The 26,231-nt window shown below is 35.3% G+C and overlaps 1 long non-coding RNA gene across 4 annotated transcripts in view; it reads left to right on the top strand.

Annotated features, from left to right (window-relative positions):
* LOC137849472 (uncharacterized) overlaps positions 1-26,231 on the top strand; it is a 99,925-nt gene that overhangs the window by 69,721 nt on the left and 3,973 nt on the right. For all 4 annotated transcript variants that reach the window (XR_011091908.1, XR_011091907.1, XR_011091906.1 and 1 more), the window contains 2 exons: positions 15,731-15,831; positions 22,818-22,896. This is a non-coding gene — a long non-coding RNA (uncharacterized lncRNA). The remainder of the gene's footprint in view (positions 1-15,730; positions 15,832-22,817; positions 22,897-26,231) is intronic.

The raw sequence follows: 26,231 nt of genomic DNA, 5'->3' as shown, positions 1-26,231 counted from the left end.
ATAAGTTCTGGTCAACCTACCTCTCTTTGAAAAACAAACTCCTATATAGTTAGGCCATAGGTGTCTCTTGAATAAATCTCTCTCTGCATTTGCCAAGGCTACAGAAAGAGGGATTGTATCCAGTCTTTGTGTACAGTCTCTTTAATCAGTTTAAACCTATTTCTTCCTGTTAGATTTGCGTCAGTGAATTCAGAGGCACTGAGTTAACTGAATTGATTTTAAAACAGATTTCAATTACACCATATAATTTATGACTTTAGAAAAGGCCTACTTGGCTCTACACATAAAGATAGGCATGGTAAGCGTGTGTCATTAACACAGAGCTTTTTTTGAATGTATATGACAGGTGCTTTAAATGTCTAACCTGAAGGTGTGAACAGTCGCTCTGCTTTTCTGACTAACTTTCCAGAGACAGAGCTGCAGTAGCACCACTGTATCCCATATAATTCTTACAACTTACTTCACCCTTCACAGTTCTTTTAGGTAGACTTGTGCTTGAGTGGACACTTTCGTTATGCCATACAGAAAAGTTACTCTGTATCTCAGATTCTACATAAGAGGAGGCATGTTTTATGTTTGATCTAAGCGCGATCGCTCAGCTGGTCACAAGGAAATAAGAGGTCATAATGGTGGCTCAGCATTTTGTATTTTTCCTTGAAGCTTAGATTGTAGCTTTATTTTATCTAGAATTATACATTTATATGTAGCTCTTTTCTTTGAATTTGCTGCTACACTGAGCATGGAAAAACACAACTTCCCTTCTGAGTAAAATAAATGGTGACAACATGTAATTTTCTTCTTTGCAGCCTTTGCTATAATTTCTTTCCTTTCAAGCAACAGAGTAGTCATTTTGATAAAACCTTCTCCATTAGTCTTGTCAGTATCTTGTTACTTGTGTGTAACTGTTGTATGACTAAACATCCTAATTTTTTGGAGAGGTACCGTTCACTGGCGTTTTGTACATAAAATAAATATTTCCCAAGAACGTGTTATGGAAATAATTCACTGAAGCACTTAACTTTCAAAGACCAAAAAGAACATCCTCACTGAAAATATGCTCAGTGTTTAATCCAAAAATTACAGAAGACTTGGATTCTTTTTGGCAAATGGAGAATAGTTTTTCTGTTTGTTTGTTTATTTTGTTTCTTTAGTTGGCTGTTTTTGTTTTTGTTTGGGAGGGGTATTGTTTTCTCATTAATAATACTAATAAGCATATATATAGTTTGCTTTACATATTATTGTTTCTATTATACCACCTGCTTTTCAGGGATACCTAAGATTTCAGGACAGGCTATTTATTAGAAAAATATTATTTAATATATAGAAAGCTGAAAGAAGTGGGGAACAAACATCTACAGGCAGATTAGCTATGTAATCAGCTGCACTGGCCAAAGACAGCCAGCCACAGAGACAGAACAGAGGAATAATGTGGGTACAAGGAGCAAGGAAGAGGCATTCTGTCTAGCCGTGCAGCCTTCACAGAGACCAAGTGATGCCAGAAAAGGATCTTCAGAGAGACCTTGAGACTTACCTGAAATCTTAAGTCTTTTCTACCCTAGTTTTACCTCTAAAAATAAAGTGAAGCTTCCTGCTCCCATCAGATCTCCTGGTGCTTTGACCACCCTCACTGTATTTGCTTGTAACTCCTTCCAGCCCCTATTCTGTGTTGTCTGTGATGCTTTTGGCCAGTGATCCTTTGCTGCTGGTTTTCAGTAGTTTCCTAATGGCATTTCTTCTCCTTGTCCCAGCAGCCAAAACAGGAGATACCACATTCAAATTCTTATAGTCTCCTGCTCCTTGCCACACTAAGTTGAATTGGGCAGGTGGGAGAAAGAGGGTCATCATTCTCTCATTTTCTCTCTGGTATCTCCCTCTCTTCTTGTTTTCCTTTGTCTCTGCATCTCCATCTTTCCCTATTTTTTTTCAAACCACTTGTTTTCATTTAACCACACTTATCATTCCTAATAGGCTGCTATACAGCATTGTATCTCCGTGATGTACAAGTGGGACACTGCAGTGGCCAATAAAGATACACTGTGACACTTGTTTGGATAATATTCCTTTGTTGTTGAGAGCAGCAAAGTATTATTTCTTCCTTAAAGCAAAAGGATAGGAGTCTTCAGCCTAAAGAAAATGGACTGATAGAAGGAAATCGGGCTGATTTATTCTTGCATAGGCTGTCTTGCTTTCAGGATATCTGCAGTAACCAAACAGCCTCACAATTTGGAAGGATGCACAAGAAATAACTCTCTAACCAGAAAAGCAACTTATTTCAATTTAAAAAACATTTAAAAATCCTTCAAATATTGAGGAAAAAAAAAAAAGTTATGTAATCTCTCCAAATTGTTTGCCAATTTAGAAAAAAAATATTATATGCATACTCACTAATTTTGCCCTTTGAAAAATTAGATTATTTTTTTCTTCTTAAAAATTCCAATGGCTCTTGAAACAACTAATACAGTTTTCCTTACTGTTTACTGGAACCTACAAGGTTAAGTATACTGCAGATAAGTTTTTAAGTTTTCTTCCTGGACTTCTCTTCTAGCCCTAGCATGGAAGAGTACAAAAATATTTAATTTCATGTTGCTGCTACATAAACATTAACTAACTTTGGCAACTCCATAATTATCAGTGGAGGATGTTCATTTACAACCCTAAAGTCATTTCCCAGAGCATCAAGGTTCTTTTCAAAATATGGCTTGGACGTCAGTACATTGACAGCATATCTTCAGGACAGCATAACACAATAAATTTTCCTCTTGAAACTCCACACCAAAATAAAGAACACTTGTTAGAGGAGTACATATAGCCACTGTTACTTTTATCAATAAAGCACACCAGGTGGTCACATTTTGGGGGGTAGGAACTTTTAGCCTTCAAAGCAATAAAACAGAAAAAAAATGTTCTACATGGTGTTCACTTAAGCAAACTTTAAAGAAACAGAAATGAAACTGCAAGTTGTGAAATGCAAAAACAATCAACATCAAGAAAATGGCACATCTCAGTGAAGAAAGGTTGATTTTTTGTTCCTCTTTCCCACTATTATGAGACTTAAATTTGCAATTTTCTAACATAGAGATTGGACAACAGGTGGAATCCAACAAGTCTGATTCACACTAAAGCAGTGTTTTGACAGAAAAACACCATATGATTTAGTTTGTGGTATAAATATCCAGTAATCCCCTCCCTTTTAATATCCCAATTTGAAAATGCTGTGAACTATAACAAATTGAGAACAGAGGCACTAATCCTCCAAGTTCATTTACAGAGTTACCACTTCAGTAGTCTTGCTGGAACAATAAAGTAGTTTGAATGCAAGCTTCTTTGTTAAAGTCAAGCTTGCCTCACTTCCCAAGATATTTTTGATTGCTATTAGTTCTCTCACTAAAATATGCGTGAGCATTATGGTTAGAAATCACCAAGAGAGAAGCTTATGATCAGCAGCCAGACATTTTGAGACCAATAATTTGTTTTCTTTCAAATTACTTACTTTATTGCATTAGGGGTTATAAATAAATGAGGTTGCATTTTCTAGACAGATTATAAATGAGATGAAACTACAGCTGTGCCTGTCTCTTCAACACCAACCAACAGACACCTCCCTCTGCCCAAAATACTCCAATTTCCACCCATGAAGAGTCTCTCAAACTGACCACATTCACAAGAGGCAAAATACTTTATACTAACAAGCCCCAGATTGAGGGGCTGAATTCAGTGTCAGTGTGAAGATGACCACCTCTTGTTTTGATTCCTTTGTCAGTGGAACAAAAGCAAGCTTAAAATTCATCAAACACTCAGTCAGACAAACATTTGCAAAGCAATATTAAGGAATGTAATTGCTGATTAAACTTTCTTCCCAATGTAAAATTAATCCTGTGGAAACTTATACATTTAGCAAAAGCTATCCACAAAAGCTTAAAAGTGATTATTCTTTTGTATAGTTCTAAGACTGAGCTAAATTTAAAACCTGGAACACAAAGCATTGCAGTAGCTTCATTTGGAAGAGTTTGCTTCTTGTTTATGATTCATAGGGGAATTAGTATTTCTTATTGGCTGTGTACTATGTTAAAGTGAGAGCTTTGAAATACAGTAATAAGCCATTTTCTTCTGGCAGACCCTGAAAGTTTATAAGTAGGGACTATACTGGGACTCTTTGCAAATTTTAATCCAGTTTGCATCCTATAAAAATATCAGTAGTTCACCCCTCATGAGACTTTGCTGTATTATACTGCTTGTATAGACTGTGCTGCTGAGGAGAGTGTTTAAGTAGAACCATTTAGTGCAACTGGAAAGAAAAATGTGTTTTCTCTGAATTGAGAAAATGAACAACTTAAAGACAGAATATATAGCCAGAAAAAGCAAAGAACTGAGAGTGACTAAGGTAACTATGAATATTCACACCCCAAAGGGACTGCTAAACCTGCAGTATCCGTACATATCTTTATTTTTATATTATTGTAACATTTACTACTAAAGGAACTAGTTTCTCTCATAAACTGTAAAAAGAAACTACTTTACCTTCCACTGAAAAGACGTCATTTGAAATCACAGAATCACAGAATCATTGTCTACTTGATAATTTTTTAATACAGGAGGAAGTTGTATAACTAATATTAAAAGTGTGAGAAAATTTAACTTTGACAGCACAGCTCAGATGATGATTAACATTGAAAGAAGCTATGTTTACAAATTACAAAAGAAATACTTGCAGATGATGCCCTAGTCATATAGCAAATATACAGCAAGTAAGCTGTAGAGAACATGATACATTATATCTTTGTTAATGACATTCAAAATTATAAAGCTTCACAGTCACTTTTCCTTATAAGTCAAAAAAATACCAGCCTTGAATACACAAAAATCTTGATGCATGTGCCCAAAATAGAGTTTCCTCTCCACCTGGCAGCTGGAAAGATCTTTCTGCCAATAGAATTTTAGAATCACATCATTTAGAATCACACCAAAGGTGACAAAAATCAGAAAAGAGAACACTCCCAGTGAAGTGGTGTTACTTACATGTTTTCACAATTTATTTCATATTGTATGGTCTTACAGTATCATCATTTTTATGACATCAAGCAATCAGAGAAATAAGCTGATGACAAAACAATAAACTAATGACAACTTCTAACTAAAGAAACACTACAGTAAAGCAGACCGGTCAGTGGAGGACCACCAGGATGGTCAGACAGCTGGAGCCTAGGGGAGGCTGAGAAAGCTTTATCTGTTCATCTATTCTGGAGAAGACAAAGCTATAGTGAGACCTTTGGTAGTCTACAAGTACCTAACAGGAGAGTGTAGATAAGATAGAGGAAGACTTTTTTTTGGAAATGCATGATGAAAGAGTGAGAAGAAATGGAGGCAGACTGCAGCAAGGGAAGTTGTGTTTAGATATAAGGAAAAAACTCATCGCAGTGAGAGCACTCAAATACTGAGAGATATTAGAGTCTATAGAATCAGCATCCTCAAAGATGTTCAAACTCAGTTGAGACAAGGTCCAGTAATTTATATTTGAAGGTAGCTTTCATTGGGTGAGATGTTGGACAAGAAAACCTTCAGAAGTCCTTCCTACCCCCAACTATTTTATAGTTCTATGATTCCATGAAGTTTTGGAACTTGAGAAGATGTGAGCTGCTGATATTTTATCTGAAAAATATTGCATATTGAGAGATTCAGCAGCATTGGCATACATGTTTCATAATTGTATAATATTCAATCTTCAAACACCATCTTCAAATTCTAAAGTTTGATGACTTTGTTATATTAATTTCTATTTCATTTGTGCTGGGGAAAAAAAAAAAAAAAAAAAAAAAAAAGATACTTTTCTTGTGGAAACAGACTTGAACATACAGAAAAAAGTAGATAAATATTGAAGCATTTATAGCCAAAAAATAAACTGCAATTCATTTCAGTTATACATGCACAACTTTTATGAACTGAGGTAGAAAAACAAAGATGTATTGAATTGCAGTGAAATTGATAATTACAGTTTCTAACAAAAAAAATTGAAGCCTTTGACAATTGAATTGCAGGAGAAATACACATCTCAGAGAAAGCTTTATAATATGCTAACAGAAATGTTATTTTTACTAAAAATTCTCTTAAGCTAAAATGCTTTATTATTCTCTTGCAACTTATTTGTGACTACGAAAAAAATAGTTCCTCAGGTTTGTCTTCAATGCAGTCATGCTTTTACCAAAGTTGTTTAACACATTAAGGTGCCTCTTAACTCTGAGTAAATGACAAATATACATATCTGCCAGGAAATTTAGCCTAAAAGCAGAAAAGGAACACCAAATGCCAAGTATTAGTAGTTGTGTAGTCTCCTGGGTAATGCAATCTAGAACTGTAGAAGCTCAAACTGAAATCCTTGCATCAGCAAAATTACTGAAAATGAGACATCTTCATTTAGGAACACCAAAATACTTTATTTCAACTGTAAATATTTTTTAGCCTTTTTCAGTTATTGGCCATTCAGTCTTAGCCTAAGATACATCCATAAACTCCATATCATCCATAACATCCAACACAATTCAGGATGTTAGGTTGCAAGAGAAGCTGTTCATTCTGATGATAAACACCCAGTCACACAAATAACTTTCATTCCAGACAAGAAAAATAACAAATTAGTATTCCAATTCAGAACAAGGAATCTCCTGTACTGAAATAATGTAAGTACCATCTTTAAGCACAGGACTGCTTAGCTCAAAACCCAAATCTGTATCCCAAAAGGTATTTTCAGAGTGTGGTTGTTTGTTCATTTGTTTGTTTTTCCCTTTTTTTTTTTTTTTTTTCTGTAACAGCCATCTGAAAATATTGAAAGTACCATAATAATGAGTCCATTTATATGGAAATGGTCTTGTTATTATTTAATCAGGCCAGCATCTAAGTGATTCATGAACTGTAGGTTGGAATTCAATAAGCAGTTCACGAATCTGTCTGTTAAAAAAATCTGCAGGAAAGAAAAAGAAAGAACCCCCTTCCCCAAAGGACTTGGTAAACATTCTGTCAATGACGAATGCTACCTAATGTACTTTAAAGCAGTTAAAATCTACTCAGTTCCTTGGCTTATTCAGTGTTCACTTATAGTGAGCATCAGTGATGCATTATGGTAAGCACTGTATAAATCCACAGCAAAAAGAGAGATAACCAGTAGCTTAGAGAAATTAACTGCACAAAGCTGTTGTGAAGGAAGTTAATTGAAATTTGGAAGTATCGTAAAAAAAGCCAGAAATTTTCTTCCATAAATGGATAGGGATCAATATACTGGAATAAAGCTGCCTCATGCTTCCTGGAGCCTTTATATTCACACCAAACAATTTTATTTTTGTCATCCTTAAATTCCTTACCCCAAGGTTTGAAAAAGTGCCCTTTACTGTTTTCCTTGTAAGATCTGTAGTACTGCATGCATATACATATATGCACACACTCACACACAAACATATGTTTGTATGTGCCTTATGGGTACACACACAGCACTCCACATTCACCTTAAAAATACCTTGTAGTCACAATGCTAAGCAAAAGACTATTTTTCTAATGTTTCCACAGGGTGATCTTGGTAAGACTATTAAACATTTGTAATTAGCTAGAGCTTAAAATAAGCAAATGGAGGAAGAAAATTTGCACTGTAATTTAGTTTGACATGCAAAATGAGCCCAGACAGCTACAGCATGCTGATTTGTAGAAGAGTGATACCTATTTCCCAGGGAACAAAAATGCCATGCCCACCTTTCCTCATTGCCTTTTATTACCTCTTCTCCCACCCAACCAAGTTATATGGAAAAGAAACATGGATGAAGAGGATAGGTGAAAAGACTACTTCTGGAGCAAATGGTGCGGCTCAAATTCTGCTCAATTTCTATCCCTGACTTTTGATTGGAGATGAACATGGCTTTTTTAAATAAAAAACATAATCTTTTCAGAACACCTGATTGCTTTGCTTTTACATTGCATTTTTTTCTGCCTGCTTTCATCTACCTTTCTTATATCAAATATTAATGTGATTCCATCACTTTATCAGGCAAAGAGAGTTCCTAGTGATACTTTATCAAGACAAAAACAAACAAACAAACAAATAATAACAAAAAAAATATAGAAGCCAAAAAGCCAAAACACATTTTCTATATTACTATTGTAACTTCAGTAAAAACAGAAGCGCAATACTAGCAGAATTTCAAGAAAGAAAGAAAGAAAAAAAAAAAAGATTTTTTTCCAGATCATTCTGTAAAAATTGATCTTGCAGGGGCATGTGAAACCTTGGAATATATGTGCTTTGCTGAATAATGCTTACAGTGCTGCTAGTACTCACATGATTTTTAAGGTGGTGACAGTGTGTTTTAAGTGAATAAAAAATAGATAGGATCAAAGAAGATAAGTAACAGGGGCTTTGAATAAAATGAAAAAATAAATATCACATGGAAAATCATTGGGGTTACCTTCTGCTTCTACTTTGTTTAGCATAAAATCATGTGGAGCAATGAGAGAGGGCAGCAAATGCTTCATATATATTTGTGGTCTAACAGAAGATGGAGATGTCCCAGTATGATCTTTCCCCCCTTCTTAAAATCTTTGGGCTGCCTTATTGATCATCAAAGAAGTTTAGATGTAGAGCTTAGGGATATGGTTTAGTGGAGGACTTGTTAGTGTTAGGTCAGAGGTTGGACTCGATGATCTAGAGGTCTCTTCCAACCTAGAAGTTCTGTGATTCTGTGATTATGTTTAAGATACTAATAATTACAGGCAATTCCAAGGGTATCTTATAATTCACCTGGAGAGTGGCCACTTTGCATACCGGTAAAACCTTTCTAAATGGTTTCAGGCTGTCTTTACAGTGAGTTTCAAATGACTGTTTTGGGTCAGGTGTAAACTTGGCTGCTCATCAAGAAAGAAAGGTTTTTTCTTTGTCTCCAAGGCCCTGTAGCTGGTCATTGACTTGAAAGCTGACAAAAGGCCAGTATAGAATACAGTCTGCTGCCATAATGGTGCGGAATAGCAGTGTTATTCTAAATGTTCGTGGGTATTTCAGAAATCTTCTGCTGTGGGTCAGAGAGAACAAATCAGGTCATGAATGAAGACATGGGAATTTAGAGGAGCCATGGTAATGGCCCATCTAAAAAGGCCCAGGGCTGGAAATGTCAAAGACTTCCTCATGGGCGTGAAGCTAAGAGTAAATAAGAATTAATGTACAGCAAAGTGGAAAAATGGAAAGAATTTTTGTTCTACCAAGATTTTCCTTATTGCTGAAAGCAAAGTTCAGACATCTTCATGACAGGACTGAGAACTGCACTTAGAGGCTTTGACAGAGCCATTTTAGAGCAGAAGTGCCCAGAGTACTCAGTGCCAATATGGTTGTGTCACAGCCCCATCAACAAGTCAGTGCAGGTGAGCTTCTCTGAAAGAAACATCTAGCAAGAAAGAGTTTCACAGGGACATGCTTTTGCCAAGTTGTCAAAGTTTTCTATATATACATTTTGTATTTTTACCTCACAACTTCTAATATTTTAGAGGTAACAAATGGAACAAGTTAGTCTGTTGTTTATATTCAGCCAGGTCTTTTATTACTGTATACTGAAAACATAACTGATTATGTTTAACCCCAAGAGCAAGCTGTAGTTGCTGAAGTTTTGTCAACAACAGGCAGCTTTGTTGAGACAAGAACAAATGTGTTTAAGACCAGAGCAAAGGATGTTTTAGTGAGATGTCTTATTTACCTTGGTGGGAGTATGGCAAAGGTAAGCATGAAAGGTTCTTGTCCAAGGGAGCTTTCTAGGTAAAGATTTTGTGGTGTTTTAATTTTTTGTTTGCTTGTTTATTTTTTGGTGTGTGGTTTTTGTTTGTTTGTTTACTTGCTTGTTTTTGTGGGTGGACCTGCCTGCCTATTTTATAGTTCCACTGAATGTATTGATTTGATTGAAGAATTGGGATCTAAATTTGACAAAATCCAGATATAAATAAAGGAAAAGAGGTATAACAGAAAAATAAAAAGATAGCTCAATAATTTGTTTCAGTGCTACTTATTTATTAGTCTGAGATTATTAGGAACATGACCACAATGGTAGAAGGTAGTAAATCGTAAAGAAGGATCAACTGGGGTTCAAGAGAGAAGTTCTACCTGAGATCTGTTGGCTGAGAGATTGTGGAATAGTAGGGGAAACAGGATGCGTGTATGAGCAGTGCTGTTCAGAACCCTGAAGTGATGATGGAGTGCATGTCAATCACTTACACGAAAAGCTATAACCTATTTTCCTTATCATATTCACACACACACACACAAAAGTGGAAACTTCATATTTTTTTGCAATCTCCAAGTTTAACCTTATTATACAGGGACTGTCACACTGAATAAATCAGAACTGTTTAAAACCCTGTAGGCTGTTCACACAACTCAAGGCCACCTGTTCTTGGGTCTGGTGCCTTTCTGTTACTCGCTGTAAACACAGCATTCCTGAGGTCAGTAACTGTAAGGCTTGGTGGAATGGCTACCCTCAGCTACATGCAGCTGCAGTCAGATTATATTACTGCTCACACAGTGGCCTTGCAGGCCCTCAATGAATAAATGTTCTCTGCAGATAACAGCTCTACATTCAGGGACACTGCATTTATAAGGCAGACACTTACTCCACACTTACTTTTATGTATGAATATATAATCAAGGGAGAAAGGAGAACACTGAAGCAGTTTAAAAGCTACAGTAAGAGAATATGTGCCAGAGGCAGAAGCAAAGCAGCCTTTCCATCCAGGCTTCTGAAGGCTTCATTGTAAACTTAAAACCTAGGAGAGGGAGCATGTCTGTTAAATGCCTGCCCACAAATACAGCAGAAACCATTTAGTTCTTAACAAGTTAATTCCTAGCACTGACATTAACTCTGCAGAAAAGATATAGTATTAGGCTATGTTTTCACTGAAGAGCTGGCACAACAGAACGGTCATACCACTAATTACACCTCCAGCAGAACAGGACAATTTCCTGAAGTGCAATGAATTAAAGTTAAGAAAAAAATCAGTTTTAAAGAAAGGGTTCTTAAATGTAATTCTACTCAGATCTGAGTTCAGTTAAAACCTAGCATACAACCTGGAGTAAAACAATAACAGCAACAACAACAACAAAATACAAGAATCAACCTGCACTAACTTTTTTGTTTGCAGAATGTGTAATTTCACTTGTTGGTTCTAGCTGGTACAGGATAAACAGAATATAGACTCCACCAAATCTTTGTGCTGCTCTTCAAGACATGAAGCATCATCTAGAAAATCCTGGTGACATGTGAAAATCCTTTCTTGCTTTCTAGATGAGCAGCTGAGCTCACATGTCACCTTTCCAGCTGAAGAGTTTAGCATCTGGGGGATCTAAAGTGAATAGATCTAAAGATCTATTAGTAAAATAGTTATGAGATGCAAAGTTTGGTTAATTTGGAAGGAAGAACAGGCAGTACATTTGAATCTAGACTGAGAATTCCATGGTAAAATGTTAGATTAAGTACTGTTGGCATATGCTCTGTTAGCATCCTTATTGCCTTGCCAAAATATCTAACCAATCTTTATTCTTGTTCTGTCTGATCTGGTATGAGTGTTGTGTCCCAGTGCATATGTTACAAGCTTCACTGGCACTGTAAAGCTGGCAAGTGGATCCAGTCAGATTTACAAGCACTATCTTTCTAACTCCAGAGCATCTGTATACTGTGGGCAGACTGTTCAAAGAACACGTAAACTACTTATGCATCCAAATGGGAAGTAATATCCATGCCAGTTTAGCATGTGTTTTGTGAAATGCAAATTAAAATAAAAGGTTGAAGTAGGCTTTTTGGTTCTGAAGCATCACGGTGAATGCAATATCTGAAAGCGACCTCTGTCATCAGATGTAATCATTGCCTTTATAGCATTATTGTATCTAGTCCTGAAGGATGTATAGAGCTCCATCTTCCTAGGAAGCCTGTTCTAGATCCTTGCTACTCCGCTCATTCTCTGTTTTGCCTTTTAATCACTAGGAAATTTTTACCTATTGCTGGTGCAACTCTTATTAGTGAAATTATCAGAGAAAATCGAACCCCTTGAAAAACATCTAACTACCTTCCTTCAGCCTACTACTGTTCTTTCTTCGCTACTCATTACTATCTCCCTTGGATAGGTCATTTTATTCCCCTTTTTATTAGAGGCTGGCTTCTCCAACTTCACTGACAATTTTCCATTTAACTTAGTATCCAGTGCTTCACATATTAACACATTTAAGGTCGGATGTGTTGAGTTTATCCAGAAAATGTGTTATCAGACCACTCTCACACCATCTACTTTTGGACATTTTTTTGTCATATTCTTTTTTTTTTCTTACCATATGCAGACAAAATAACAAGTTTGTACTTGCTTGATTTATGTTTAATGTCTACTGAAAGTATTATTACTACTTTTTTTCCATTCTTCAGTTGTATTGTAGCACTTCTTACTGAAATGACTTATTAAAAATGCACACTGTTGAACATGTAAGCTTGTATGGTTATTCTACCAAAATTGGTGGAGATGTCTATACCCATTTTCTTTGTATTGCCCTCATATTTTGATCTCCTAGTTTTTTCCTATTTTTGTTCTGAAAAACAACAAATTCTTCATTGTACCAAAATCATCCTGCCAAAGCTTGTATGTTTGCATTCTTTTCCTACTCTATGAAACCCCCTGTATATTCGTTCTCTTTTCACTTGTATTGCTGAAGAACCTTTTATTTATTTATTTATTTATTTATTTATTTATTTATTTATTTATTTATTTATTTTCAAATCCTCTCTTGTCTCTGCATACACTTTTTGATCCCTTAAATGAGTATTTTTTTACAAACCAGTCTTCCCTTCTGAATATGCTTTCTACTTTTTCTGAAATGCCCTTCTTGAAAGTAATCAGTCTACTAGCAGAGCACTTGTCTGGAAGTTTTTTTTTATGCCAATGTCATTTGGTATATAAATTCTAGACTGTTTCTCATCCATGGACTGGAAGGAATTTAAACCTTCCTTTGCGTGCAAGTACTGAAGACCTGTCTGGTTGTTAAACCCGAACAATTCCTTCATTTTGTCAATGTTTATCCAATTTTTTCCTTTTAAAATAGAATAAATATTTTATAAAAAATTACTTTGTCTTTCTATGCATTTCTTTCCTTTGTGAATATAACATGAATAAACTCTGCCATTCAACCCAAGATCATTTTCCATGGCTGGCTCTTCCATGACAGCCTTGCTGCTTACCAGTGCCAACTCTCAAAACACATCCTCCTGCTTCATGGACATTTTAACCATCAAAATTAAGGAATCTTTAATAAGTGATTAGTTTTGTTCTGAACGGTTTGTCACTGGAATTCATTGACTGACATGTGGCTCTGCAGTGGGCTCTAATATTGAGGGGAACCATGAAATGAGAGGAGTGACTCAGACATTAGATTCAGGAACTCCTTTATTGCCTAGGCCATTTGTTGAAGTTTTTTATTTCTAACAGTGTACTACAGATTAAGCTTTTTTTTTTTTTTTTTTTTTTGTCAGAGAGACAATGCATGAATCTGTGTTTTCTTTCTATTGGTATTAATTTAAAAGCTTAAAAATTAGTGTTTTGAGAGATCTAAAACCATTTCAGTTTCTTAACACTCAGAATGGATTTTTCCCCTCTTTGTAGGAGCCATAAGTTTAATAAAAGTTCATTAATTTATTTTTTATTATGATATGTGCTTTGGTTGGCTAAAATGTTTCTAAAATACTGTTGAATATCTTAAATTGAGAAAAGCAGCTTGTTAGTTATAAATTGATAAATGGTTCAAAATAGTGATTTAAAATATTAATAAAAACATTTTACTGCATTTGTTTGCAAATTTTTATGAAAAAATCATGTCTACAAAATTTTAATCAATTTTAGTTCATATACTTGCACACATGAGTTTGTTTTTATAGCCCTGAATTCTTGTAATAAACACAGTATAAAGAAACACCAAATATTTCCTCAGAGGTCATTTTAAATTAAAAATAAAAATAAAATAAGCATGGGTCATCTCAGAGAATCTCAGTCAGGCAAATTTTAAATACCATTCACTTCAGTGAAGTGTAACTTCACTAGCTGGCAGTCATTAATACATTATCTACCTACTCTTCTCTCTATTTATTATCCAAGATGCATAGGTAAAATGTTATGCATTAATTTTATCACACAGAATCACAGCACAATTTGGGTTGGAAAAGACCTTAAAGATCATATAATTCCAACCCCCTGCCAATGGCAGCAATACCTTTATGACAATTAATACTTTTTTTTTTTTTTTTTTTAACTAGCCTCTACAAAAGGCCTATATAACTGCATGTAAAGACTACCGAAGTCTGATTCTTCACTGCTTTCTTTGGTGAATCTGTTCAAAACAAGTGTAAAGTGTGACATAATGTCATTTATTATTCCCTTTGCTCTTTTTGCCCAGTTGATATTCAGAGATGTAAGGGTTTGGATAATTCGGGTTGTAGGAGATGGGCATGATTTTTAAAAGTATCTTTTCCTCTGAAAGGAATGAAGATAAGGGACAGCCTGTAAGTTAAAAAACAAAAGACTTCTTTAGAGAGCTTGGTGGCTGATAACTGCCAAATAACACCACATATATCCCATATCTATTTTTGGCAATCGGTTGTAACTAGTTCTACAAAGTAAAATGAAAATGGGAAGCTAAAAACAAACAAAACCAAAAACAAACAAAGAAAAAAACACCTCATAAAACATCAGATAATCTTCTGCTTGAAGGAAAGATCTATTAATGTGAGTATCAGCCACACTTTCTCCCTGTTCTTTTCATCTGGAAGTATCCCAGCCAGCGTTGGGCTAAATGTGATCCAACTACCTTTTTCAGCCCTCCTCCCATTCCGTCATGACCTTGCCAGTTGTGCAGTACTGTAGTTGAAGGTAATCAGTTTAGTACATGAATAAGATTTGATTACTTTTGTTTTACATAGGCTATAAACCTGTCCAATCTGTTTTAAAAATCCTTTCAGTGTTCAATTCGCTTAGCTTTCACTGAATTGAATTCCCTGCCTGAAATATATTAAGCAACTGGAGTTAGAGCAGGGGAGTCTTTTTTTTTTTTTTTTTAATGTAAAATTCTCTTACTTCCTTGGAATAATTCTTTACTAGAAATATAGAGATTTGGTACACAGTGTATTGTTTCTTCTCAGCACTGTCCCTGAGATTTTTAATCACCTATCAAGCTAATATTACTCCACTGGACTTTGTAAGACTTTACCCTTCTTTGCAGCTTGGTCATGGTGTCTTCCTGGCTCGCTCTGGTGAACATGTTACAAGCATCAGCTGTTAGTTTGGCAGCCAGTTCAGTTCAAGGGGATGGTAACTGTAGGGCAATGCATAACTAATAAAATGAGCTAAAAGCATCGGGGGGGTCTCTAAGCAAGAGCCTGAAAAAAAGAGGCAGCCTCTAAATATACTCTAAAATGTTTCTAGCAGTCAGGATGTGCAGTGAAAGCTGTCTTCCTTCAGAAGTTTACATAATCATTTAATTTAATCCTTCCTATGGTGTTTCCCTGTGACTGCTTTAGTTCTTTGATCATAATACGCTAGGACAAATGTCAGGAAATATGAGTCTACAACGTGATGTAAATCTTGTTTCCTATCGGAGATGTGACTATGAGCATTATCTTCATGATATTTTCTTTCCCATGTATTTATTTCTGCTCTTTTTTTTTGTTTGTTTTGTTTTGTTTTGTTTTTCCAGTTCTATGATGACAGAGAATAGCAATGACTTTCAAGCTAAAAAATTGAGTTATCTTGTATTCCATCCCTGCATTAAGAGAGAACTTTAACTTGCATTTCAAGGTGAGGAAATGCCTTATTAACCTGGATATTATCTCTAAGATATGTTAACAGTGTGATAGATGATAACAGATTTGTAATCAGCCAGGTCTTTTGACTTTTACATTGTTTTGCACTTTCTTCAGCTCCATCATCAGTGTATGTGATGAGACCTACATATATGTTTCTGACTAACAGCAGTCAAGTATCATCATACAAATGTTGTCATTTCTTTTCTTGCTCTTCAGTAGATTTATAGCTTTATGGACTATTCTGAACTAGATGGAATGAAAAAAGAATATCTTGAAAATGATAGATATATGCCAATAAGTACACAGAAATTAGCATTAAAAAAAAAAAAAAAGAGGGGGGCATGAAGACTTCTTTAGCTCTTTTGAACTTTGAATTAAAAAATATGAGAGAAAGAAACTAAAAATCTTTCTATCCCTGTGGTAGAATATGTTTTATATGCATTTTTGTAATTACATAGTGTGGTACTGTGAAGGGAAAATAGGGGGGGGATGTAAAAATAGAGAACCAAAGAGGAAAATATTTTGTTATTGCTAGTAGTTTGGTGTCTGTTCAGTAAGAACTTTTGTCAGTGAATTCCTAGCTTTCTTTTAATTAATGTTGCATTACTTTTTTTTCATAGCAGCATCTATTTAAGATATTGTTAATAACAACATCTATTTAAGACATTAAGTCTCTAACATTAATTTAATGGAAGCTTTCCAATGGCATCTATTATATGTTCCCAGTTAAATTAGCATGATGTTCTTTTAATGGATGTTTTAATAGACATTATTAAACAAAATATTATAAAATTAAAACTGAACTCAGTGGGTTCTTTGAGTTCCTATTATAATGTTCTGTGAAGTCATTGATTCTGAAAAATAATAGCCTATATATTTTTAATTTAATTCAGTGGTAGTTGGCAAGAGCAAAAACATGAACATGCATTTATATGGCAGTAGTAAAGGTAAACATTTACTGAACTAGGATGCAGCTGATTTTAAAACTATCTTACATTTTGATTCTGTGGGTAAAACTTTTTCAGAAGAGGTTTATAAACATTTGTGTACCAACAGCAATGATCATACTTTTTCCTCCCTGCTGATGTGTATTATGTGTTGAATTCTTGTTGCAATCAGCTCTGAAAATAATTGAGAGCCCATTTCTTCAGAGGAAGAAGCATTCTTTTTACAAGCTATTTCCCATATTTTTTCAAAAAAAAACTCATTTTCTCTTGTTAGTTTGTGAAACTACACAGTGGGAGTGCATAGTAAGTCTCAATTCCAGCTGGGCTGCTTCTACACCAGATTCAAACTGAGAAGTATTGCAAAACTCAATAGACTGCAGATCTGCCTAGTAAGCTCTTATTTTGCTCAGCACACATTTAGTACACAGGCAGCAGAATTTGAACTTTCTCCTTATTGATTTTCTGTTTGTGAGTCACATTCCTGAAAGTATATATCTTACCCATGGAAAATGTTATTGTTTTCATCAATGAAGAGGGCTGTTGGTTATCATCTTCTTATTTCAGCAACAATTATGATTAATTCCCATTTTTTCTTCTGATCGTCCTCATTTTGTTGCAGATATGTGGGAGAGAAGACACCTAGCATACACTTAAAAAAAAAATAAATAAAAAATGAAAGTGTCTTGTATAACCAGTTAGTTGGCATTTTGAACATGTCATAATTGCTTTCATTTGGGTGGAACTTTTTCTGGAATTCTCAGAATTTCTGAGTTTTCTATATAACCAACTCTCCATGAAGTATTGTATAACATCTCAGGGTTAGCTGAAAACTTTTAACTAAATGAATTAAATCACCACTATTTTCCCTGAAATCCTAATGGTCTTATTTGCATACAAATCTGTCATTTCACAGGACAAATCTGGCAGACTTAATATGAATTTCCCATTGGATTTGTTTGTGAGTGTGAATCCAGCCTTCACTGAAGAAGGACTAACAATCTTTTTCACATCTCTCAGAAAGCCTTGTCAAAAAGTGCAAATGAAAATCTCTACTTTTCACATAGCTCTCTTGCTGCCTGCCTATATCCATCTGGCAATTTCTGATAAGGTCATGCCCATATGCTGACTCCAGGTGAACAAATGCTGTTTTAAGGTTCATCTGTGTGCTTTAGAAAATATGTGCAATAAGTAAACAAGCAACAATCTAATTAAGTTATAGCCTGGAAGTGGCAAAGTAAACATGTAAATTGAGAAGACAAAGGGTTTGTTGTGCTTTTCAAAAAGTCAACCTTTTAAAGGTATGTCTTAAACTCATGTGCCTAAAATAAGTCTTTGATAAGTGGGAGGAACATTTTTCCCATAAGAGTGAACTTTACACTGCAATCTCTAATGTTGTGCAGAAAAGCATTTGTTAAAAGAAACTGCCGTGAGGTTCTTTCAAGAAAAGAAGACACTTTTATTTATAATCTCCGGAATTCCCAAAATGCAATGGGATACAAACATACTTGAAAGCGGACTTTATAATAATATGAGAAAAAGATGCGAATGCCTGCTGTGCTGAGCTGGTTTGATTATACCATAAAGCCCTTTAAAAACTGAGTTTAACATCTCTTTGGGGAGAAAAAGGCAAGTGAAAATAGGCCTTCATAATAGGCCTCTATGAGACAGGAAGAAGCTGGTTGCCACACATGCTACTTTGCCTGTGCTTTTTATTTTACTTTGGATGAAAATAGCTCTTGTAAATCCAGAGAGAGAATGAAATAAACACAGAGTTCAATATTTCAAATAAGATGACAAATTTCTAAATTTCCATTTACCAAGAAAAAAAAAAAAAAAAAAAAAAAAAAAAACTGCTCCAGGCTAATTCTGTTTCCCATCTTATGTGGGGGCAAGTCCCCCATCTTCCTTCTCTCCTCCACTTTCCAGTCTTGGACCCAGGAACTAAGGATAGGTGTCAAGGGAGTCTGGGGAACCTGCATCTCTCCAGTTCCTTCTCCATGTTTCTAAGCTCCATCTGTGGGACCTGACAGAACATCTCTGCAGTGCTATCGTCAGTGGCAACCCAGATCTTCACAGAAATGCCAGCTGGCATGCAGAAATACTGTTTAGCAAAGCTTTTGATGTTATTAGTTTACTAGGAAGGAGTGGGTCTATCGAAACTGAGAGACTGTTCTTAGAATTGCCACATGGCTTAGGAGAGTCAGGAGAATGTGGGGGACCAGGTACAAGTGTCTCCTCTGCATGAAGCATGAAGCTGAAGCCTTCTTATTCAGGAATTATTTAAATAAAAAACATTTGATGGATTGAAGATGTTGACTTACTGGCTTACCAAGCAAGACACTTTCCTGAAATGCAGATGACCCCGATCCAATTTTCAGTTCCAATTCTGGTTCCAATTTGGATGGAACAGGGACATGAACTCAATTCCCACGTGAGTGCCACTAACTTAAAGCTTTGTAGCTAGAAGAGCTCCCAGGATTTTTTAATTTTAATTTTGTTCCAAATCCCCATAATTGCTTTCAGCTGTAGTTTCATTGAAATAAATATATTCCTATAGAATGTGATTTAAAACAGATTGGCATTTTCTGCCAACATAACTGAATCAAGAATATTTTGGGGAGCTACACTAAAGAAAGATTATTTAAAAGAAGACAAATGGGAAGGGCAAAAGAAAATGGCAGGCAATCAGATAAAAAGGTAGATAAGCCAAAATAAAGTCCTATTTGGAAGGGAAACAAAAACTTGCCTTCCATTTTAAAAATATCTCCAAAGCTTTCCTGGTTGGATGTCTGTCCTGCAGGCCAAAAGACTTACTGCTAACCAGTGAGAATCAGGTCAGAGTTGGAGCCTTTTATTAATTCACCAAGTTAACAAAGTCAGTTTTGAATCCTGAAAGCTGTACCTATAGCCAGAAAACCATCTCTAGAGCTCAATTTATAATCAAGACCCTTGATACTTATTGTAGCCAGCAAGGCCTTCTTTTCTGACTTTTTCCTCACCTTTTTCTCTTTATAGTTTCTAAAATAAAGTTTACTTATGTAAGTGCCCTTTTCCTTTATATACTGCCCATAGGCAGAACAGGATTCTTTTTTATTACACTGGCATTCTTTTGTCCAGAAGTTTCAAAATCATTCATCAAGGAGACAAGCGTCCTGCTTTGTTCCTTTGAGCAGATGTGTTGATGCATTTATTTTTCTCAGAAAAACTGACATATTTTTTTGAGAAAATCACCTAATTTGAGAGAAGAAATCTGCATTCTAGTAGTCTCAGAGCTAAAGAGATTAAATCTGTTAATCATTATGTAATACAATTTATTTAGAGTGAAGGATGACTACCAAAATGTACTTTCTTTCATCATTCCTTCTTTATTTGTCCACAAAATATCTAAGTGTCCAAGCTTGCCTGTATTCCAGCTCTGAAATCTCATGGGTTAGATGTCAAACTGGCTTCTTGTGAAACCTGCAGAACTGCCGCCATGCCCTGGTTCAACTGTAAATAGCACCGTGATCTATGCCACCACTGTAGGACACATTTGAAGTGTATCACTCATTGTATCACTCAGAAACGGGTAGCATCCAATCTAACTCAGACAACTTGTGACAAAGTGAAATGATTGCACAGGAAATACAAAGGCCAAGATATTAAGAACCATTATGGATATGTGCATACCTAAGGATTTGAAAATGTCTATATTCTTAGCAATTGTTTTTTACAGATTTTGCATAGACTCCTTAGAAGTGTATGATTTCTAGACCGAATTAATATGATATTAACCTGAATAACAGGTTAACAGGAATAAGAATAGGCCATTAAATGAGTAAGGAAAACCTTAAGCCAAGAAAAGCTCTGAAGTTCTAGAAGTCCAGAAAGCAGATTACAGGAAATGTATAGAAGTAAATCTTACGTGAGCAGGTATATAGCTTGACACAAACATTCAAATGGGCTTTCTGGTGTGCAATATAGAGTTAATTACTTTATCTTCTCCATTAAAACAATCACATGTATTCAGCATAAGCCAGAATGTGTGTCATGTTCACACCAAACTAATGAAGTGCACAAAGAAGCTGCTGCACCTAAGCAAATCCAGTGCAGTTAGGTAGATGATGATGATGATACAGAGGATAAGGCACTCCCTGGGAAGGCCTCTTGGGAAATTTCCAGAATATGCAAAGTCATCCTGAAGATTATCAGATGAAATCCTCTTTCTTGGTTTTAGACAGGGATTCTGTTGAAGCCAAGGTACCTGTCCTATACTATTGGTTTTACCTGGATTTTACTGTTCAAGGCAGATGCTACTACTGCTACTACTTTCTACTAATCTCCTGTTTTGTTTAGAAGCTGTTGAAGCTTTTAATAAGGATGTTAGAATAACGGCTGTTCAGTGTTTACCTTAAAATAATGAATATGAGTGCAGAAAAATGTATTATGTGTCTTTGGAACAGACATGTAAGGTCAAATGATTTTTTTGCTCATCCCTTTCTTTCTAATAAAGATTTGTTAAGAGTTTAGTACATGTAAATTTCTGTGTATTGGCATTGCAACTGGATTGCAGAGGATTTGACAATCTTTAGTATTAACAACTGAGACTATTCAAACAAAAGATATCAAATCCTAAATCCCAAAAGAGTATCTTGAAGATGAAATTTATAAAAAATATAAATAAATAAAGGATCATATTTGCTCATGTGTTATCTGATACCTGGGTGTTGTTGTTTTTCAGGCTTTACTGTGTAATGTTTTTAAGCTAGCCACAAATGTAAAACAAGTACAAAATAAATCTGAAATGTTCATGAAATCTTGAGGCTCAGAGTGGAGCTGTAGGAAGAGTGCTGAATGTCAAGAGACACTGAGTTGACTGAAGTAAAATTTTGATTTCCACTTGATGTTTTTATTATGGGTAAATTACAACACCAATTTACACCATTTTTAAGAACTATGCATTTGAAATATGGTAAAAAAGATGTGGTATATTAATTTTAATTTGGAATGCAGTTTAAACTGCATGAGTCATTTCATATTGCATCATTCCACACAACTTGTTTTCAAAACAACTTATTTTCTGAAATGATAGTATGTATGTTTTGGGAAACAGTCACTACTAAACTGGCTTGCAAATTTTGACTGCAAAAAAGAGAACATCTGAATTCTGCAAATAAATATTCAATTTCCTAAATCTCATCTAAATTTCATTGATTCTACCATTTCTTCTTCTAATTTGAAAAAGAAAGATGTGCTTTAAAAGATAAGCAGACTGACTTTCAAACTACAAGCTATATATGATTTAAAAATAAAAACGGCAGAAGAGAAGACTGAAATCATGGTGGGAACAGAGATAAAGGGTTATGCAGAATAAACATCAGAAACATATAGATGCCAATGCAAAACAGTTATGCTAAACATGTTCTAGTGATATAACATGACTGACATTTTAATAACAAAACATCTGAGTGTTAGTGCATAAGCAGGATGTTATATGGTTCTAGCCCAACCTAGCAGCTCCTGACAGCTGCTGAGAGAGGCTTCATGCAAATCAGTTTTTAAAACTGAATCTTTTCTGATTGGTATTCATGTTATATCCATTACAACAGATACTGCTTGAGGCAGGCACAGCCCTGATGTGAATGTGATTTCTGAGCCTCTTACCCAATACATTGGGTAATGGAGTGGGATCAGGCTTGCTCTTCCAAGCCCAGAAGCAGCCCTGGAGCCCTACCTATAACCCATGATCCCAACCTCAACAAAACAGTTCCTGACTAGATGCTGTAGCACAGATGGCTACAGCACGGAAACTTGAATCTAGTGTCTTTAGTGTCCTCTTCCACCTCCCTACCATCTTGCATTTCCAGTGAAGTGTCACTGGTAATCTCCTATTTTCAGATCAACTGTCTTTCTTAAATTATTCAGAGACAGCATCAACAAAAGCACTGCGGATCTCAATTCTTAGGTAAATTTGAACCTTTGTAATAGTGTGGCTTTGTGTCCCACTGCATGATGACCTTTCTCTAACCATGTCTTTGTGTTTGGAACACAGGTTCTAGCTCTTAGTTTTAACAGCAAACTGGTTCTGCCAAGAAAACAGACAACCTGAATACTTGAGAAGTGAAAACAAGGTAAGCATTTTTAGAAACTTAGAGCTTTTTTTCTTCCTTAAGCAGTGTTTTTGTGCTTATTATTTGAACTTCTTTGGACTTGAAGAAAGAGTGGTAAATTGACTTTAAAGCAAACTATAATAACACAAACATAACATTTCTTCTATTTTTAATATAAACATTGTTTTAAAGCTGAATTATGCATCAACAGGAAACTGTGAAGGAAATACCAAAAAAATAAATAAATATATGAAGCCGATTTCTGGAAAGGAATCTGTGATTCAGCAACTTCTGAGTAGGCATCTACGTCAACATTAAATCAGGTTGCTAGTTCAGCATGTTCAAGTGAAGAGACAATATTCTTGGGGTCAATGTGATCAAGATAATATGTAAAGAAACAGAAGCCAATTAAGGCATTTTACTAAAAGTGATGAATCTGAGAAGTTAGGATAGTCAAAGATCAAACTAGTTTCACAGTCATAAATTTGTTCTAATTGGAAAAGTACAGAGTCTATCAAACCAGCTGAGGGTCCATTAAGATGCCCAAATGGAAAACAATAAGGTATGTTCCAAAACTGTCAGTCATCTTGTAAGCAATAGATTTTTGGGGAGTTTAGTAATGGAAAATTTAGGCTAAATAATGCAAGCTGAGTGAGTCATATACAGGAAGTCTAGCTCAAATGCTACTTAAATATTACATGCAGTGTTACAGAAGGAGAAATGGAGGAAGAACTTCAGAAAACTTGTAGCAAAATGATGATGTTAAATACAAACAAGGCATGGAAATGAAATGATAATACAAAGTACTCTCTCAGCCAAATGCATCTCACACTATGAAGAACAAAGGCCAGAAAATACTTGAAGTATAAAGATACCTTCATTTACATGATAGTACCCACATCTACATAACAATTAAAAACAGACAGGGGATCAATTATGAAGAATTGAAAAGAGAACTGGTTATAAGCAGTCTCAGACTTCTGATTATCTGGGCTCTTCCACAAAGAGCTCAATTTTATAAATTCTAAATCACAAAGGTCCCAGATTTCTGTCATATCTGCAAAGAGATCTTGGTACACCATTATCAGGACAGTCGCATGTCAGTGCAATTTATTACATGATTCAAATCAGAATATACTTCTGGAAAATTTCCCAGAAGTCTACAGTAGAGGATTCTGACTCTCCTACTTTAGGACTATAACATTATACAGTGCATTAGAGGCTGAAAGCACAGAGCAACACAAAAGTTTAATTACTGTTCCTGTGTGGAACATTATAAATATTATGGCAGAGATATAGAAGTCAAGATAAGAAACCAAAACGGAAAAAAATACTGATGAGAAAATCACCTTAGAAATAACATCCTGAGGCAGAGGATATTGATGATGAATAGTAATAATATCCAAACTCAGGTAGAGCTGATGGCTCCAGCAAGAGCTGCAGAGATTTCGTTTTTGATGATATTAGTCACTTTTCTGTGGCTTATTAAGAGAATTCTAATTCAGTCAACCCTTCAACTCTGTCTCAGGTGATATGATCTGAAGACAAAGATTACTCTGTTATACTTCCTTTCATGGAAGAATGCATTAAAAATAAATAAATAAATAAATTAAATAAAATAAAAATATACATAACTTTCTGGGAGAAATAGGAACTATAAAAGGAACTGTTATTGAAATTATATTAAAAATATAGTTCTAGAAAGTGAAAGACTGTTGCATATTTTAAGGTTGCTTCAGGGTATTCCAGCAATCCCTTGATGTTAAAAAGAATAATATTGGAAAGAGCCTTTTTCATCTTCTTCCAGACAGCACAAAAGCCCTTCCAATTCCAAAACAATCTTCAAATTCACAGTATGTTCTCATGCCATTAGAAGTGTCTGTTCATTGCTATACTGGCTTTACTACTGCTACACTAGTTTACTACTTTGTTTACCTTAGTGTATTTATTTTACTTTATAGACAAATTTATTTTTACTAAATATACTATTTTTATTTTGCTTCTATATTAATTTAGTATTTTATTTTTTACTACTGCTCTACTAGCTTAACTGCCACAATACTAGCTTTACTACTGCTGTAGTAGAGGTAAGCATACTAGAAAGAATAATACTTCATTGTAAAAAATATAGGTACCATCCTTCCATCTCAGTATGAATTTGTGCATGACAGCTTGGAAAGGATGTTTCCAATGTATGATGAGAATGTAGACAGAAAAAGCAAGGAAGAAGAGATGCTGTGATATCTACTCCAAGGTTGGATTATTTGAATGAACGTGTAAAGCAAGAGTATAAATATAGATCCATAACAAGTTATCCATCTATATATGCTTTTGCAGAGGTGATTCATGGACTAATTCTGTACTACTGTTGCAGAGGAGGACTACGAAGATGACTAGAGGACTGGAGCACCTGTCATACAAAGACAGGCTGAGAGAGCTGGGCCCGTTTAGCCTAGAAAAGAGAAGACTGAGGGAGACCTCATCAGTGTGTAAAAATATCTGAGGAGATAGTGTCAAGAGGATGGAGCCATTCTCTTTTCAGTTATGCCCAGTGACAGTACGAGAAACAATGGACACAAACTGAAGCACAGAGGGTTCTGGCTGAATATAAGGGGGGCACCTCTTTACTGTGAGTGTGAAAATTTAGGACATGGAACAGGTTGCCCTTCCACAGCACTGGAACAGGTTGCCCTTCCACAGAAGCTGTGGAGTCTCCTTCTCTGGAGATATTCAAAACCTGCCTGGATGCTATCTTGCACAATGTGTTCTAGGTGATCCTGCTTGGAAGGGGGGTTGGACTAGATGATCTTCAGAGGTCTCTTCCAACCTTGGCCATTCTGTGATTCTTCACATTTAATCAACCCTAGACGGTCGGTACTGTTTTCCAGGGTTGCTCTGCTGACAGCAGCAGGAGACTGTCCAACTCCAAACAAAGGTGAATCTATTGCCATTGTGGCTTCTGTAATCTATTTCAGCTCAGCCTGCAGAGTAGAGAGTGTCACAGTAAACAAGACATTAGATTGTAATTAAACTGGTAATTAAACTGTAAATAACTTCAGCAAATAACCTTTTTTTACTCAAAGAAAACTGCCAAGGTTTTTTTAGAAGTGACTGCAAGAAAAATCAAAACAAGTTCTGTTTAAATTCAAGTACAAGGGAAGGCAAGCTAATATAAATCTTTTCAAAAAAGTCAAACATGGACATTTTTATGTACCCCTGTAACCAAAAAAAAAAAAAAGGCATGACCATTTTCCTTTAAAAAATCAGTCCGGTCAGAAGTAAAGCTTAATAACATTATAACATTCAAAAGGAAAGCAAAAGTGAAGAGTTAGTTAAAAACAAATAAACAAACAAAC

Source organism: Anas acuta, chromosome 1, assembly GCF_963932015.1.
Source record: "Anas acuta chromosome 1, bAnaAcu1.1, whole genome shotgun sequence".
In the NCBI taxonomy this organism is placed as follows: Eukaryota; Metazoa; Chordata; class Aves; order Anseriformes; family Anatidae; genus Anas; species Anas acuta.
This window is presented reverse-complemented; position numbering and strand designations above follow the sequence as displayed.